At 43.2% G+C, this 16,855-nt stretch overlaps 2 protein-coding genes and 1 long non-coding RNA gene across 3 annotated transcripts in view; 1 reads left to right on the top strand and 2 right to left on the bottom strand.

Moving 5' to 3' along the window:
• Nucleotides 1-16,855, top strand: part of LOC119897314 (NACHT, LRR and PYD domains-containing protein 12-like) — a 609,009-nt gene that overhangs the window by 53,114 nt on the left and 539,040 nt on the right. The window lies entirely within an intron of this gene.
• LOC119897322 (NACHT, LRR and PYD domains-containing protein 12-like) overlaps nucleotides 1-16,855 on the bottom strand; it is a 192,647-nt gene that overhangs the window by 128,504 nt on the left and 47,288 nt on the right. The window lies entirely within an intron of this gene.
• On the bottom strand, nucleotides 7,971-8,466 carry LOC119897745. Its single transcript, XR_005443431.1, has 2 exons — nucleotides 8,420-8,466; nucleotides 7,971-8,257 (listed from the first exon to the last, which is right to left on the bottom strand). It is a non-coding gene; the product is annotated as an uncharacterized LOC119897745 (long non-coding RNA).

Here is a 16,855-nt window from a genome sequence, read left to right as displayed (position 1 = left end):
GTGTTCAATTGCATAACGTTACCTTTGTTAAGGTTGTTCTATACATATTAAATACATAGCGTTAGATAACGTTAGGCAATGGAAACGTTAATCATGCAAAATGCAATGTATTTAGTTAACTTTAGTTACTGATCTTTAAATTTGACATTAAGGTAATAGAAGATATTATGATCTCCGTTACAGTCTAACAATAGCTCACGTTATTCCTGTTTACATATATTGCAGATGTTAGCCGACCACTTAGTTAGCTACATCTCTCATTCAGATATGGATATTTTCAAGGACCGCCTTTTTTCACCTACATAATATACATCCTGCGCAACCTCATCCCATTATTGTTGTTGATTATGTTGGTTATGATTATTGTTACTAACTCGACTTCTCCCCTTTCCGGTAGTCTTGTGCTTTCTCGTCTCTCTCCTCCTATCACTTCCTGCAGGTGTTTCTGGCTCTGGATCTGTGGTTGAGAGTCACCTGCTGCCCCGTGTTCCTGCTCGACACCCTCTGCTACAATTATTACTAGTCCTATTGTTATTATTAGGGCCAAGCTCAAGTGGGCTGGGAACCTGCGAATGCAAGGCATCGCGGTTCCCAGTACCAGCGGAGCTGGGAACCCTATTGTAATCTCTTGGATTTTTATAAGGGGTCTAATCTCGAGTGGGCTGGGAACCTGCGAATGCAAGGCATCGCGGTTCCCAGTACCAGCGGAGCTGGGAACCCTATTGTAATCTCTTGGATTTTTATAAGGGGTCTAAGCTCGAGTGGGCTGGGAACCCGCGAATGCAAGTGGCTGGGAACCCTATTGTAATCGTTCTCATTTTTTATTAGGGGTCCAATCCCGAAAGCCCTAATTCCACTACTGCAGCCTAGACGGTAAGTGCTAGGGACGCGAAACGTAGAGGGTAGGTTCAGGCCCATGAGACAACGGCATGCGAAAAATTTCGCTTACTTCGACAACTAGGGGGCACTACAAGCAAGGTCCAAACTTTGGTACATTCAAATTGCTGTAACTCCCGCACACAGTAGCGGATATCAACACCTTATATCCACGCGTTCGGGGGATCGACCTGAATCTTGTTATATAGGCCCCGCCCATTTCCGCCTAATTTTTTTTTTCCTGCTACATTACAAAAACTGAAAAACCTAAGAGAGGGGGGCTTGGGGATGAGAAAAACAACAACAAACAAACAAAAACAAAAACAAACACAAACAATAAAATAATAATAATAGTAAAAGACAACCAGCCGAACAGCAGCAATGAACAGCTAACATAGTAAGACAACTAAGAGAAAAATGAAAACAAGAAACAGTCCAGCATACTAAATAAGCAACACAGCACAGCCACGAGAGCTGGAATAATAATTCATTTAAATAAGTAACTGAAAGAAAAGCATCAAGAATAATTCTACCAGGGAAAACCTACATTTGTTTGTGTCTATGTGTGAGACTGTGTGTCTGTGTGCGTGTGGGTGAATGTGTCTGTATGTGTGTGTGTGTGCACATAAGCCTGTTAAAGAATGTAGTTGTTAGTGACTGTGCCACACCTACCCCAGCAACAGGCAGGCAAGAACCCCAGTAGCCAATAGGGGTGGGAGAAAGAAAAAGAATAAATCAATCAAAAAAAACCAAAGATTCCCAGATGCACCGCGATGCAAACGCGGAAGACCCCGACCCAAATGCTAGTTGACAACGTAATGCCGACGGAATTCAAAAAGCGTAACCCGCGGAAGAGCAGCGCCCGGACCGACCGCGGCGCGCACACAACATAGACCAGTGCCCCTAACCCCCCCACCCAGCACCCCACCGCCGCGCAGCGAACAACCAAAATGCCCAAATGCCACGCAATCATCAACACCAATGCACAAGTGACGAGCCCAACGCGCACACTGCGCGAGCACGGCGACACCCAATGCCCAGCAGCCCCCCGCGAATCCCGCGTGCAAGGTTGGGCAAACGAGAGAGAGCAAACAGAACAACACGACAGCGAAAGCCAGCGGAGAGAAACACCAACAGCAAGTCCCAGCCCGGCAGCAAACGCACCTTCACAGGTCACCGTGCACTCGCCAATAAAAGTCCACCGTCCCCACAACCGCTGGAAAAAACTAAGGCCGCCGGCGCCAGCCGACATCCCCATGCCCGGCCGCCGTGCAACACCAGCCAAACCAGCAACGAGGCAAACAACCCACCCACCCGTCAAGGGCCGAGAACTCCAGGCACAACCCAGAACAAACCGGAGCACAGCCCTGCCCCGCACCCACATTGCACATCCCGAAAACTAACTGTATACCTCAGTATCCAGAGGGGTCCAACAACTGGCCGACAGAGAAATGGGGAAGCATGGATCCGAGGCCAACGAAGCAAAACAGGGACGCAAACAGGTCCCTCCAAGCCAACGAGGAAATGCCTCCCCTGGACTCCAATGCACAAACTAAACGCCCAACAGCCATTCAGAGACCCTGCCCAGGGAAAAAGCACAATGCATCTAGATGCATCGACAATCGCCCCATAATCCCACCGCAGCCCACCAAACCGCAATTGGATCAAGCTCCCTGCCGCCAGGGAGCGATAACGCGGGAGAACCAGGGTTCTCCCGCAGGCTGCCCGCCCCCCAGGGTCCTAAGGGTGTATGTTGTGAGACATGACCAAACGGGGAAAGGTGAAGGAGATCATAGGGAGGCTAGAAGACCAGATTCCTGACTGGCCCCATCATTCATTCAGTCCCCTCCCCCACCCCCTAAGCAGAAGGATGCCAGGTCCCTCCAGCCCAGGGCTTGTAGCAAGAGCCCCTCTAGCACCGGCAACACCCCAGAGTCAGCGACAACCCGCCCATCCCCAGGACGGGTCCAGGGGGGCCCAGCCCCCTCAGCGCGCAGACCCGCACCAGACCCAGAGGCTTTTTTCCGCTACATTACAAAAACTGAAAAACCTATTTTAATTAACTCCTCCGAAGCCGCAAGTCCGATCGACACCAAACACAGCACGGATAAACTATGTGGCGCTATTACTTGGAAATCAAATAACACTCCCATAGACATACATTCATTTCAGATCTCCATAACCGCAAGCCCCTTTCATGTATAACTCTGCTCATTTATTCTCCACGGGCCCCGACAATTAATCATGGCGGGCGTGGGCCGACTCGCGCGCCCTCCGCGGGGCTGGGGAGGCGACTTGCGCCGGGAGACTTGGACCCCGCTTATAACTGCTTGCAGTTCTAGTTATTAGAGGTCCAAGCCCGAGTGGGCTGGGAACCCGCGAATGCAAGGCATTGCGGTTCCCAGTACCGCAAAGCAGCTGGGAACCCTATTGTTTTTGTTCTGATTTTTATTATTAGGGGTCCAAGCCCGAGTGAGCTGTTTTAATCACACCCTTGACCTTGTTTTGGTATATGGTATTGAAATTGAACATTTAATAGTGTTCCACAGAATCCCTCTTTGTCCGACCACTGTTTGATAACTTTTGAGTTTGTATTGCTGAACTACACGCCATTGGGCAAAGATTTCTATACAAGATGTCTGTCTGATAGTTCTGTAGCTAAATTTAAGGATGCAATTCCATCAGCAAGTAACGGAGGACTCCTATGCTAATTTCAGTCCCTCCCAAATCGATCATCTTGTTGATAGTGCTGCAGGCTCGCTGCGAATGACACTCGACTCTGTAGCCCCTCTAAAAAAGAAAATAATAAAACAAAGACGGTTAGCTCCATGGTATAATACTGAAACTCGCAAATTAAAGCAAATATCACGTAAACTTGAGAGGAATTGGCATTCCACAAAACTGGAAAATTCTTGTTTAATCTGGCAAGATAGGCTTAAAACTTATAGAAAGGCCCTCCGTAATGCCAGAGCAGCGTACTACTCGTCATTAATAGAGGAAAATAGGAACAACCCCAGGTTTCTTTTCAGCACTGTAGCCAGGCTGACAGAGAGTCACAACTCTATTGAGCCAAGTATTCCCATAGCTCTCAGTAGTTACGACTTCATGAGCTTCTTTAATGATAAAATTCTAGCTATTAGAGACAAAATTCACCAAGACCTGCCCTCAACTGGCACCAACTTATCTCTTAACTCAGGAACCTTAGAAACAGCTGTAGAACCAGATACATGTTTAGACTGTTTTGCTTCCCTCAATCTTTACCAACTAACTTCAATAATTTCTTCATCTAAACCATCAACCTGCTTCTTAGACCCCATCCCGACTAGGTTGCTTAAAGATGTTTTACCCTTAGTCAGCACTTCTATACTAGATATGATCAATCTATCTTTATCAACAGGCTATGTACCACAGTACTTTAAAGTAGCTGTAATTAAACCTCTTCTGAAAAAGCCCAAACTTGATCCGGATGTTTTAGCAAACTATAGACCTATATCTAACCTTCCATTTCTCTCTAAGGTTCTGGAGAAAGCAGTTGCTAAACAGCTGTGTGACTTTCTACAGAGCAATAGTTTATTTCAGTCCGGATTTAGAGCTCATCATAGCACAGAGACAGCACTGGTGAAAATTACTAATGACCTCCTAATTGCATCAGACAAAGGACTTGTCTCTGTACTGGTTTTATTAGATCTTAGTGCTGCATTTGATACCATTGACCATCAGATCCTATTACAGAGACTGGAACATTTCATTGGCATTAAAGGAACCACTCTAAGCTGGTTTAAGTCCTATTTATCAGATTGATTTCAGTTTGCACATGTTAACGATGAGTCCTCCATGCAGGCCAAATGTAGTCATGGAGTTCCTCAAGGATCTGTCCTTGGACCAATCCTCTTCACTTATATATGCTTCCTTTAGGCAATATTATCAGGAAATATTCCATAAACTTTCATTGTTATGCAGATGATACTCAGTTATATCTATCGATCAAACCAGATGAAACTCATCAGTTAGCTAAACTTTAAATGTGCCTTCAGGATGTTAAAACCTGGATGACCTGTAATTTTCTCATGTTAAACTCAGATAAAACTGAAGTTATTGTTCTGGGGCCTAAGCACCTCCGTGACGCATTATCTAAAGATATAGTTTCCCTGGATGGCATCGCCTTGGCCTCCAGCACCACTGTGAGGAATCTTGGAGTTATCTTTGATCAGGACATGTCGTTTAAGTCTCACATTGAGCAAATTTCAAGGACCGCCTTTTTTCACCTACATAATATTGCAAAAATCAGGAACATCCTGTCTAAAAATGATGCACAAAAACTAGTCCATGCATTTGTTACTTCTAGGCTGGATTACTGCAATTCCTTATTATCAGGCTGCTCGAAAAAGTCCGTTAAGACTCTTCAGCTGATCCAGAATGCTGCAGCACGTGTTCTGACAGGAACCAGGAAAAGAGATCACATTTCTCCTGTTTTAGCTTCTTTGCATTGGCTTCCAGTAAAATCCAGAATAGAATTTAAAATCATTCTTCTTACCTACAAAGGTCTTAATGGTCAGGCACCATCTTATCTTAAAGAGCTCATAGTACCTTACTACCCCACCAGAGCACTGCGCTCCCAGAATGCAGGGTTACTTGTGGTTCCTAGAGTCTCCAAAAGTAGACTAGGAGCCAGAGCGTTCAGCTATCAAGCTCCTCTCCTGTGGAACCAGGTTCCAGTTTGGGTTCAGGAGGCAGACACCATCTCCACATTTAAGAGTAGGCTTAAGACTTTCCTCTTTGATAAAGCTTATAGTTAGGGCTGGCTCAGGTTAGTCCTGAATCATCCCTTAGTTATGCTGCTATAGGCCTAGACTGCCAGGGGATTTCCCATGATGCACTAAGCTCCTCTCTCCTCTACTTTCTCTCCCTCTGTATGCAACCTCATCCCATTATTGCATGTTACTAACACAACTTCTCCCCTTTCTGGTATTCTTGTGCTTTCTCGTCCCTCTCCTCTCTCCTCCTATCACGTCCTGCAGGTGTTTCTGGCTCTGGAGCTGTGGAGTCTGGATCTGTGGTTGCGGGTCACCTGCTGCCCCCGTGTTCCTGCTCGACACCCTCTGCTGCAACGACTATTGTTACTAGTCCTATTGTTATTATAATCATTAACGATTAATTAATTAATTAATAATTACGATTGTTATCATTAACACTACTATAAATATCTGTACCATTTTTCATTTAGTCTATAGCAACATCACCTTTACTGTCTGTACCTCTGTGTGGATATTGTGTAGGCTGCCTCCCCCCCCCTCTCTCTCCTTCCATCCCTCTCTCTTCTCTCTATTCCTCTTCTCCCTCTCTCTCTCTCTCTCTCGCTCTGTCTCTCTCTCTCTCTCTCTCTCTCCTTCACCCCAACCGGTGGAGGCAGATGGCCGCCCACCCTGAGACATGGTTCTGCTCGAGGTTTCTGCCTCTTAAAATAAATAATAATAATTAAATAATAAATACAGAGAATACAAATTCACAGAATAAATAGTCGAAACAATTGAGTTGCTAAGCAGCAAAGCTAAATCTGCGAAAAGATGAGATCGGTCTCAAGGAAAGAGGGCTTTGTTTGTTCCAATTGCCAGTAGCCTTATAATGAAAAGCTTTCTGTCCAGATGAGAAGATTCTTGGTACAGTAAAGACAAGATATTGCATATCTCTAAGTTAATATGTAGAACTACAAGAAACCAAGACTTCTTTCAGATATGGAGGACAATCGAAATAGGCACATTTGATAATAAATAGGAACCAATCGAAGTCTCTTCTTGAATTAAGCTGAAGCCAATTTAATGATTAATAAATTACACAATGATGAGTTTAAAAGGACACCTCAGAACAAATCTACACAGAGACTTAAAAACCACAATAAGTGTCTTAAGAACAGTGTCACTAGTGTTCATATAGATGATATCAGCCATGGACGTCGTTAGGCCTATTTTAGGGGGCTGAAGTCACCCTAACATGGTGCTAAGCCCCTCTAAATAATAAGAATTTATTTATTTAACACTGAAGACATGTACTCAACAAAGAGCTTTTTAAGTGAATGTTCATCATTTGTTCACCTGGTGCTTATATGTAGTCTTTGTTGCAGCATTGAATTACAGTTACACTTATACTATGTTGTTATAACACTTATAACAGTTATCAGCTAACAGCTACAGTAATGTAAGTGAACATTAATCAACTAGAGTTAGCAGCTCTTTGAATCCTGGTCAATGAGAGAAGCTAGGTATGGTACCAGTGCCAAATATGATTAAAAAATGGACTGGACAAAATTATTTTAATGTGTATTTTCATGTGCATGTGTGCTGACTCAGCAGGGATGATATTACTTGAGAAAGTTGATCTACAGGAGAAACATATCTGAGTCCATGCTTAGACCTGTAGACCACAGACTGACTGTAGAATACTACTGACCTGCAGACCACTACTGACCTCAGAATCAGATGCGCTGCCATTCTCCTGTTTATCTCTCTCTCTCTCCTAAAATATCTTCAATATCCATCTGGTCATTGGCCATCATGACATTTAGTTTTTACTGACAACAACATTCTATGGGGACTGATATTGTTTTGAAATAGGCTACTAGAGATAGGTAATATTAACGGCGTTCACATTAACACTAGTGTCTCCCCTCTACTTTACCTCATGTACACAGCAGCGATGAAAGGCAGCCTCTCTCAGGTTCCTAGTGCCCAAACACAGCAGGGATTTAAATTATGACACAGAGCCAGAAGGATTATTTTAAGACAACAAATACAAATTTTATTTGTTTGTTTCTATGGTATTTATCAATATTCTTGCTTATCTTTGTTGAGCACATCTCTGCACTGTAAAAATAGAAAATCTAAATCTAACAATTATTTTCCTTATTATTATTTGGGGGGCTTAGCACCATGTTAGGGTGGCTTCAGCCCCCCTAAAATAGGCCTAACGACGTCCATGTTGTATCTTCCAGCTGAATCATGTCAGTAGTTCTGACAAAGACAACAAACACACTTACAGTGACATTCTGCTTTTATTGGAACAAGAGCCAGAATTCAAATCAACACATGACAGAAAGTACAAGTCAACGGCATTTCCACCATTTAATGATCAGAGCTTCCATCTTTAAAGGACTGGAAGTGGAAGAAGTTTACAATGGAAATGAGGAATCTGTTCAATCACTTTGAATCACTTTGTACAAAGTTCATTGATGAATTTATTACAAAAAGCAGCTGCCACCAGTAGTCAAACCTCTCTAGATGATAAGGATGTGACTGATCCTCCTCCACACGTATCGCCTTCCTGTTGTTGTCAGACAGTTTGATCCATCTGTTTACTGTGTTTGCATTGATTGTGAGTTCACAGGAATCTGATGGCGAGAACGAGACAATACAGCTGCAGTTATTTATCGATCATCTGTTCATTGATTGACACTTTGATGACATCAGAGCTTTGAACGAGTGATGTCACAGTCTAAAGATGTTTGAATGTGTACTGCTTTGTTTTCATGAATCAAATAAAAAACACTTACACTTCCTCAGACCTGGTCTCAACCATCGGAGTCCACCAGGCTCTACCCTGAAAGGAGGAGGGGAGTCAGACCAGCACATCCTCTTTCAGCATCAAGCATCAACATTTCATTGTTCTCATACACATATACCGGTGATTCTTGAGTTAAGGGACAAAACCAGTTTTAGATCTTTATTTTATACATTCCTTTGAAATTGATATATTTATAGACAAAGGTCTCAACTAACAAACTATGCAAGGGAACAGGTTTTTTCAAAAACATTTTAAATGAAAATTGAAATTTATTCACTTCATAAGTCAATTTGTGTCAACTCCATCAGACACATCAAAAAGCATGCTATTTTAATTTGATAATTATAACAAGGCTGTGAAGTCCTCAAGTATCTAATAGTGGTATTAAGTAACATGTTTAAGTAATAAAATATATACATTTTTGTTCTGATCTCACACTATTTTTAAAATTCAAATATTGAAATTTCATTTTGTACATTCATTTTTAATATTGGGCACATAATCAATGTTCTTAGGCAAAGACATTGTGCATGTAGTTCAGTTAGTGTGTTAAACACTAAATAGAACAAAGAGTAAATATTTTTTGTAAAAAGACAAAAACCTTCATGTGACAGTGTTGACGATTACTGACAGTGTTGACAAACAACTGATGGAGATATCCAACGAAGGTTAAAATCGAGGGCAACTGGACTTGGTTGAAGATACTGGAAGACGTTTCGTCCCTCATCCAAAGGACTTCTTCAGTTCTGACTGACTGGCAGGGAAACTCAGCTATTTAACCTCAGTGGGGTCGTTGGCCCGGGTCATCGATACCGCTGGTTCGTTAGTGTTCCTTGTTGCTGTGACGACAGTCGTTACAGTCGTTAAGACTACCGGTGGCCAAGACTGAACGACCATCGTTGGTATCTTCACCTGAGGCCAATAGGTTACGTTTGTTGAGTTTCCTGGGAAGTGATGAAAGGACAGCATTGTAAGTGGGGGATAAGTGGTGGCGTAGACCCCTCCCCTGTTCAATGACAGCTTCTCAACCCTGGTGTAGATGCTTCCTCGACACCTCTTTCAAACCATCCATCTTCTCTGTCTAAAATGTGCACCTGGTGGTCCTCAAACGAGTGTCCTCTGTCCTTCAGATGTAAGTAGACTGCAGAGTCTTGACCTGAGGAGTTGGCCCTTCTGTGTTGAGCCATGCGTCACGGGATTTATGTTTGTTGAAAATCCTCTGAGTTTCTCTGATACTCCAGACACGTATGGAATCACAATGTTGTTGCGTTTGACCTTCTTTTCCTCCTCCCCTGTAGTTTTGTTCTTCTTGGATCAGACAGCCGTCATTCCCAGGAAACTCAACAAACGTAACCTATTGGCCTCAGGTGAAGATACCAACGATGGTCGTTCAGTCTTGGCCACAGGTAGTCTTAACGACTGTAATGACTGTCGTCACAGCAACAAGGAACACTAACAAACCAGCGGTATCGATGACCCTGGCAACGACCCCACTGAGGTTAAATAGCTGAGTTTCCCTGCCAGTCAGTCAGAACTGAAGAAGTCCTTTGGATGACGGACGAAACGTCTTCCAGTATCTTCAACCAAGTCCAGTTGCCCTTGATTTTTAACCTTCGTTGGAGAACTATGACCTGGATGACTGAGAATCTTCATAGACAACTGATGGAGATGAAAACTGATTAAGTATTACAGATATTTGATAAACTGATTGAAATCACAACAGATGAAGAAAACTAACAAATTAGTTTTAAGATATCAATTGTAACTTTGTAACTGTAACGCTTCATGTAGTTTCCAGATTCCTTCCATTGGTTTTCCTTCCTCTTTCCAATGGCTCACTGGAAGACCAACGAAAACTATCAGATACTAGTAATATATCGAGTCATATTCTCACACCACTTTATTCATACACATAAACAGTTTTTGGGAGCACTCCGTCAGACACAAAACCTGACGGAATATCTGATGGAGCTGACAAAATGGAAAGCTCTTCCATCTTGACCCTGTCTTGTAAACTGGAAATGGACTCTGTGTACTTGGTATTAGGTCTTCCAAATAGGAATATAACTACGGCAACTAACAAGAGACTATAGTATGTTGACATTCGCTGCCACAAAAAAATATAATTGCAGTGGAAATCTGATGCCAGCCCCTCTGTTCAGGGTCCCTCTGTGGGCCTTCGAAGTAACGGAATATTGAAGAAACACCAAGAGTAAGGCACATAGCAGTAAGGCAAACAAACTACATTATGTGGTAAACTTGATGTCCTTTAGTCCCAAAACCAATAGTCTCAATTTAAACTGAGTTTGTTTTCCTTATTATCTTAGTCATATTCTTTCCACAATAGCCAAACTGAATTCACATTGAACCCTATTACATCTGTCTATCTCCCGTGATTTCATTCTGGTTGTGTTTTAATCACTGTTGTTTCATTTCCTTATATCCCTATTTACCCTCACGTGTCTTGACTCTAGTTAGTTGACAAATATAAATATTCACCTTGATCACAGGAATGTGTGTGTGTACTATTTAGTAATCCAGGTTACTGCACGGAAAACTCATTCTCAGATTTGAGACTGATTGACAAAACTGAAAATAATTGAACAATTAATAACTAACTGATCACTAGTGATAATTGTGGTAATTATTAAGCTATACCCAAGGAGTCCTAAAGGCCTTGGGTGGACAGCGATTTAGGTGGTGCCCCTGAACGAGTGCTTATGATATTAATACTTCCAAGTACAATTACTCATAATTTACCAACAAATTGTAGGTTCACTACAGAGTCTAGAAACTACTGTCAAAGTTTAGTTAAAGGTCCTTTGCAAATCTTAACAGCAGAAATAATCCGAAACAGTGTAGCTGTTTATCCACAAATGTAAATCAGATTTTAAATGGTCCTCAACTCAATGGGATAATAAATCCAGACCTCAGGGTTTCCAGTGTACAGTGTGGAGTCTCCAGTCCAGTAGACAGCAGCTTCACTCCTGAATCATGCAGGTTGTTGTTACTCAGGTCCAGCTCTCTCAGACTAGAGAACTGGGAGCTGAAAACTGAGGACAGAGCTTCACAGCTGCTCTCTGAGAGGTTACAGCCACTCAGTCTGGAGAGGAAATAATCAACACGAAGGCAAACAACATTTGTGTTAAAATGTGAAAAAATAAGATTTTGGTGATGCTGGTGATTTGGTGATTCTTCTTTGCCATTTTACTTTAATCATGTTGGAGATGTGGAAACTAATCATGACCGAATCCGGAATAAACATTCAACCAGTAATTATGATATCAAAACATAAATGAGGTTCTCCATCTCTGTCAAGTTTGAATCTGAATTAGAACAAAATACAGCCATGATCACAGCTTCTCCTTGAGAGATTACAGCTGCTCAGTCTGGAGAGACAACAGGAAGGAAACAAGAATTTTTTTTCTCCTGTTAAAAAAATAGTATTTATTGATAAATAAATCCCACTTACAGAGCTTTCTTGGAGGCTTTGATCACTGGCAGCAGCCTCAGAAGAGCCTCCTCTGAAGAAGTGTATTTCTTCAGGTCAAACACGTCCAGATCTTTTTCTGATGACAGTAAGATGAAGCCCAGAGCTGACCATTGAGCAGGAGAGAGTTTATCTGTGGAGAGACTTCCTGAACTCAGGGACGTTGGATCTGATCCACTAGAGAACGATCCTTCAGTTCATTCAGAGAGTGGAACAGATTGATTCTTTTCTCTGCAGAGGGAGTCTCTTTGATCTTTTCTTGATGTACTCAACTGCTATCTGGTTTCTGAGCCACTTCCTGTCTGTGTCAGCAGGCCTCATAGGAATGTCTGATTTGTCTGCAGTGGAAGACCCAGGAGGAAGCAGAGGAACAAGTCCAGGTGTCCATTTGGACTCTGTAAGGCCTTGTCCACAGCACTCTGGTAGAAATGTGTTGATTTCTCTCCGAACAGTTTAAACCACCAGGAGGTTGTTGTTCTTCTGCCAGCAGATTGACACCCGAGGTGATGAAGGTCAGATGGACTTAAACAGCAGCTAGAAACTCCTGAAGGCTCAGATGGACAAAGCAGAACACTGTGTCCTGGTACAGCCCTCTCTCCTCTTTAAAGATCTGTGTGAACACTCCTGAGTACACTGAGGCTGCTCTGATATCGATGCCACACTCTGTCAGGTCTGATTCATAGAAGATCAGGTTGCCTTTCTGCAGCTGCTCAAAAGCCAGTTTTCCCAGAGACTCAATCATCTTCCTGCTCTCTGGACTCCAGTGTGGATCTGTCTCAGCTCCTCTATCATACTTGATGTTCTTCAGTTTGGACTGAACCACCAGGAAGTGGATGAACATCTCAGTCAGGGTCTTGGGCAGCTCTCCTCCCTCTCTGGTCTTCAACACCTCCTCCAGAACTGTAGCAGTGATCCAGCAGAAGACTGGGATGTGGCACATAATCCATCTTTAAGAGAAAGATTCCCTGCTGACTGGCTTTATGGATGTGGCTTCAGTACAAGCCAAACAGATTGTTTCTCTTAGCGCAACCGCTAACATCCAGGACACCGTGTTTTGGGACCCTTCCCAGGCTTTCATCCTGCTCGACTCTGAAGCATCAGTCAACCTGGGCTGAAGTGGTGGTCCGTGGCTGCAAGAGAGGCTCGGATGGGGCTGCCTCTCCTCCGCCATCGGCCTCTCCAACCGCTATGCAGCCTTGTCTAACGACACTCTGGTCCATCCAGCTGATGCACCTGCGGCTTCGAGTCTCCCTGATATGGATCTCTTTCGGCGCACAGTGCCTGCCGACACTGTTGCATCTCCTCCACCGGCTACATCTCCTGCACTGGGCCGCCGGTCTGCCGCCGGACCTGATCGGCGGCCGTCATCCCGGTCAAAAACCTCCGCTTCCCGACGTAGGATCCTGAAGGAGGCTGTGCTCAGACGCTCCGGAGGCCGTCTCTACCCTGCACCGTCGGGTAGCCCTTCTCTCAGGTCTGTTACTGCTACTCCAACACAACACTCGGCAGCTCACACACTCCATCCTCAGTCCGCACGCAGTGTTGAAGCAGATTCTGCTCAGTCCTGCTCTGGAACCCCACAACCGGCATCTCCTCGTCCCCTTTTCTCCCCAACCACACTAATAATTGGTGACTCCATAACCAGAAACATCCGTTTCTTTAACGCTACCACTCACTGCTTCCCCGGTGCCACCACGGCTGACATTTAAAAAAACTCCAGGACCTGATGCCGTCGCTCCCGTCCTCCATCACAAGAGTGATAGTCCATGTCGGAACAAATGACACAGCTCTTCAGCAGTCTGAGCTGACAAAATTAGATTTTAACCGTCTTCTTAACTTTTTAAAGCAGTGGAAAGTCCGTTTTTATCTCTGGTCCCATTCCCACAGTTGGTCGCGGTGCTTCAGTAGACTCCTTGGCCTCCACGACTGGCTCCAGTCCGCCTGCAGGGCTCACCGTGTGTGTTATGTGGATAATTTTAATATTTTCTGGCAAAGAATGTCTCTTTTTAAGACAGACGGACTTCACCCAAACAAACGGGGCTCAGAAATGTTAGCTGCGCACATACAGCATGTGGTGCGGTCCACACATGACTTACGTGAATGACTAATCATTCATGCAGCACACCTGGACACACCACCGCTCACTGAACAGATCTCTGCCTCACTGCCACAAACAACTGTCTCCACCTGCTGGCATGTAAAGCCGTCTGCTCCCAGCGCTGTTCCAAAGACTTCTATTCCTGTCATCATCACGCATAGACCAGTAAACCGAAATGTGCACATCCCACACAGAAATATTAGTAATCTCTTAAGGATTAGGACAACTGCACCAACTCCAGCACCCAGAACAAACTCATTTAAAATGGCTCTCTTCAATGTGAGATCACTTTCAAGTAAGACTTTTATCTTAAATGATTTTATCTTGTCTGCAAATCTAGATTTTATGTTTTTAACTGAATCCTGGTTGCAAATGAATGACTATAGCCAGCTAGCTGAACTGTGTCCGCCTCAATATGATTGTTTTAGTCAACCGAGGGTCAGTGGTCGTGGTGGTGGGCTAGTGAGCGTGTATAGGAAAAATTTTAAATGTCATCAAGTACGCTGTGATGAATTTAACTCCTTTGAAGTTCTCACTCTTAAAGTTGGAGGGCTGCAACCTATCATATTTGTTATAATTTATCGCCCCCCAAAACCGCCTGGAGGATTTTTATCAGAACTTCCTGAATTTTTATCTACTCTGGTTTTAAATTATGACAGAATTGTTCTTTGTGGCGATTTTAATATTCATGTTGATGACCCCAACAATGTTAATGCAACTGACTTTTTAAATATGGCCACTTCTTTTAACTTCAAACAACATGTCAAAGGGCAAACACATAACCGTGGTCATACACTGGACTTGGTTTTTACCCTGGGTGTCAGCATTTCCTCTGTGGAATTAGTGGACATGACCATATCTGACCACAGATGTATTGTTTTTAGCTGCGATTCGCCTGTTACTCATGCCGCCTCACCAAGCTCCGTGTGTTCTCGCATCTTTAATGAACAAAGTGTTTCAAAGTTTTGCGCATTCTTTCAGAGCCAAAGCCAACACCTGTCTGATTCCAACACCAACAATCTGGTCGATCACTTCAATCATATCTGCTTGTCGTCACTAAATATTACTGCTCCTCTAAAGGTTAGGCCTACGTCTAAAGCTAGTAAGCAACCCTGGATAAATGACAGCATTCGCAGCCTAAAAAGGGAATGCAGGAAAGCAGAGCGCAGATGGAAAAAATCCAGTCTCCAAGTCCATTACCTCAGTCTGAAGGATTTATTAATTAACTACAATAACATGGTTAAGGATGCGAGAACACACTATTTTTCTGAACTCATTACTACACATAAACACAATCCCAGGTTTCTGTTTAAGACTGTGGATCAGCTGGTAAACCCAACCCCTCCTTGTGCCTCAGCTGGAAGTAATGATGACTGTGAATTGTTTTTATCTTATTTTACCAATAAGGTGGTGTCAATCAGAGCCTCTATTACCCCCTGCCTCTTACTCAGAGGTTCCTCACCAGCAACAACAGAGTTTTAACCAGTTTTATCCCATCGACTTGTCTGAGCTTTTAAAAACAGTATCACAAATGAGAGTGTCCTCCAGCCCACTTGATGTAATACCTACAAATTTTTACTGAAAGTAATGATTCTGTTGGGCCCCATTTGATCTCTGTTTTCAACAGCTCCCTATCTACTGGTTGTGTCCCTGATTATTTTAAAACGGCTTGCGTGAACCCACTTTTAAAGAAACCTGGTTTAGATCCCTCCCTCCCACATAATTTTAGACCAATTTCAAAACTGCCTTTTATTGCAAAGATTCTAGAAAGAATTGTGTCCAAACAGCTGCTCACTGTACTGGAAAATAACAAAATATTTGAAAAGTTTCAGTCTGGTTTTAGGAAGTACCACAGCACTGAGACTGCCCTGCTTAAAGTCACCAATGACCTTTTAATGTCTGCTGATGAAGGCATGTGCTCAGTCCTGTACTCCTGGACCTTAGCGCTGCTTTTGACACCATTGATCACAACATCATGTTAGACAGACTGAGGCACTGGGTGGGGATCTCTGGTACTGCCCTAGAATGGTTTTCATCCTACCTGTCAAATAGGAAGTTTTGCGTGTCTGTAAACAACTATGTCTCTCATTCTGTCCAGTTAAATATGGTGTGCCTCAGGGGTCGGTCTTAGGACCCATTTTGTTTTCCTTGTATCTGCTTCCCCTTGGACATATTATCCATAAACATGGCATTTCTTTTCATATTTATGCTGATGACACACAAATATACTTGCCCGTCAGATCCACAGACCCTGGAATGCTGAGTTCACTTAACAACTGCCTTTGTGAAGTTAAAAAATGGATGTCAAATAATTTCCTCCAGCTGAACTCAGACAAAACAGAAATCCTGGTCATCGGGTCTCAGCAGATGGCAAATCAAATACTGCCATCTGCTGGTTCCCTAGTAAATCACATTAAGCCTGTGGCAAAGAACCTTGGTGTTTGGTTTGATAGTAATTTAAATTTCGAGCAGCACACCACAAAGCTTGTTCAATCATGTTTTTATCAACTTAGAAATATAGCAAAAATTCGATCTATGTTAACTTTTAAGGACACCGAGACCATTTTACACGCCTTCATCTCATCACGCCTGGATTATTGCAACAGCCTTTTCACCTGTTTAACCCAAAAATCTATTGATCGACTCCAGACTGTCCAGAACTCAGCTGCCAGGCTTTTAACCAGAACAAAGAAATATGACCACATTACTCCTATTTTAGCTTCATTACACTGGCTCCCAGTATGTTTTAGAATTGACTTTAAAATTCTATTGATCACTTTTAAAGCTCTTCATGGCCTCTCGCCTTGTTATATTTCTGACCTTTTAGTCCCATACGC

The sequence above is a fragment of the Micropterus salmoides genome, unplaced genomic scaffold, assembly GCF_014851395.1.
Source record: "Micropterus salmoides isolate LMB-PRFRI ecotype aquatic unplaced genomic scaffold, ASM1485139v1 Ms_hic_scaffold_1, whole genome shotgun sequence".
NCBI lineage: Eukaryota > Metazoa > Chordata > Actinopteri > Centrarchiformes > Centrarchidae > Micropterus > Micropterus salmoides.
The sequence above is the reverse complement of the archived record's forward strand: the minus strand, read 5'-3'. Positions and strand labels throughout refer to the sequence as shown.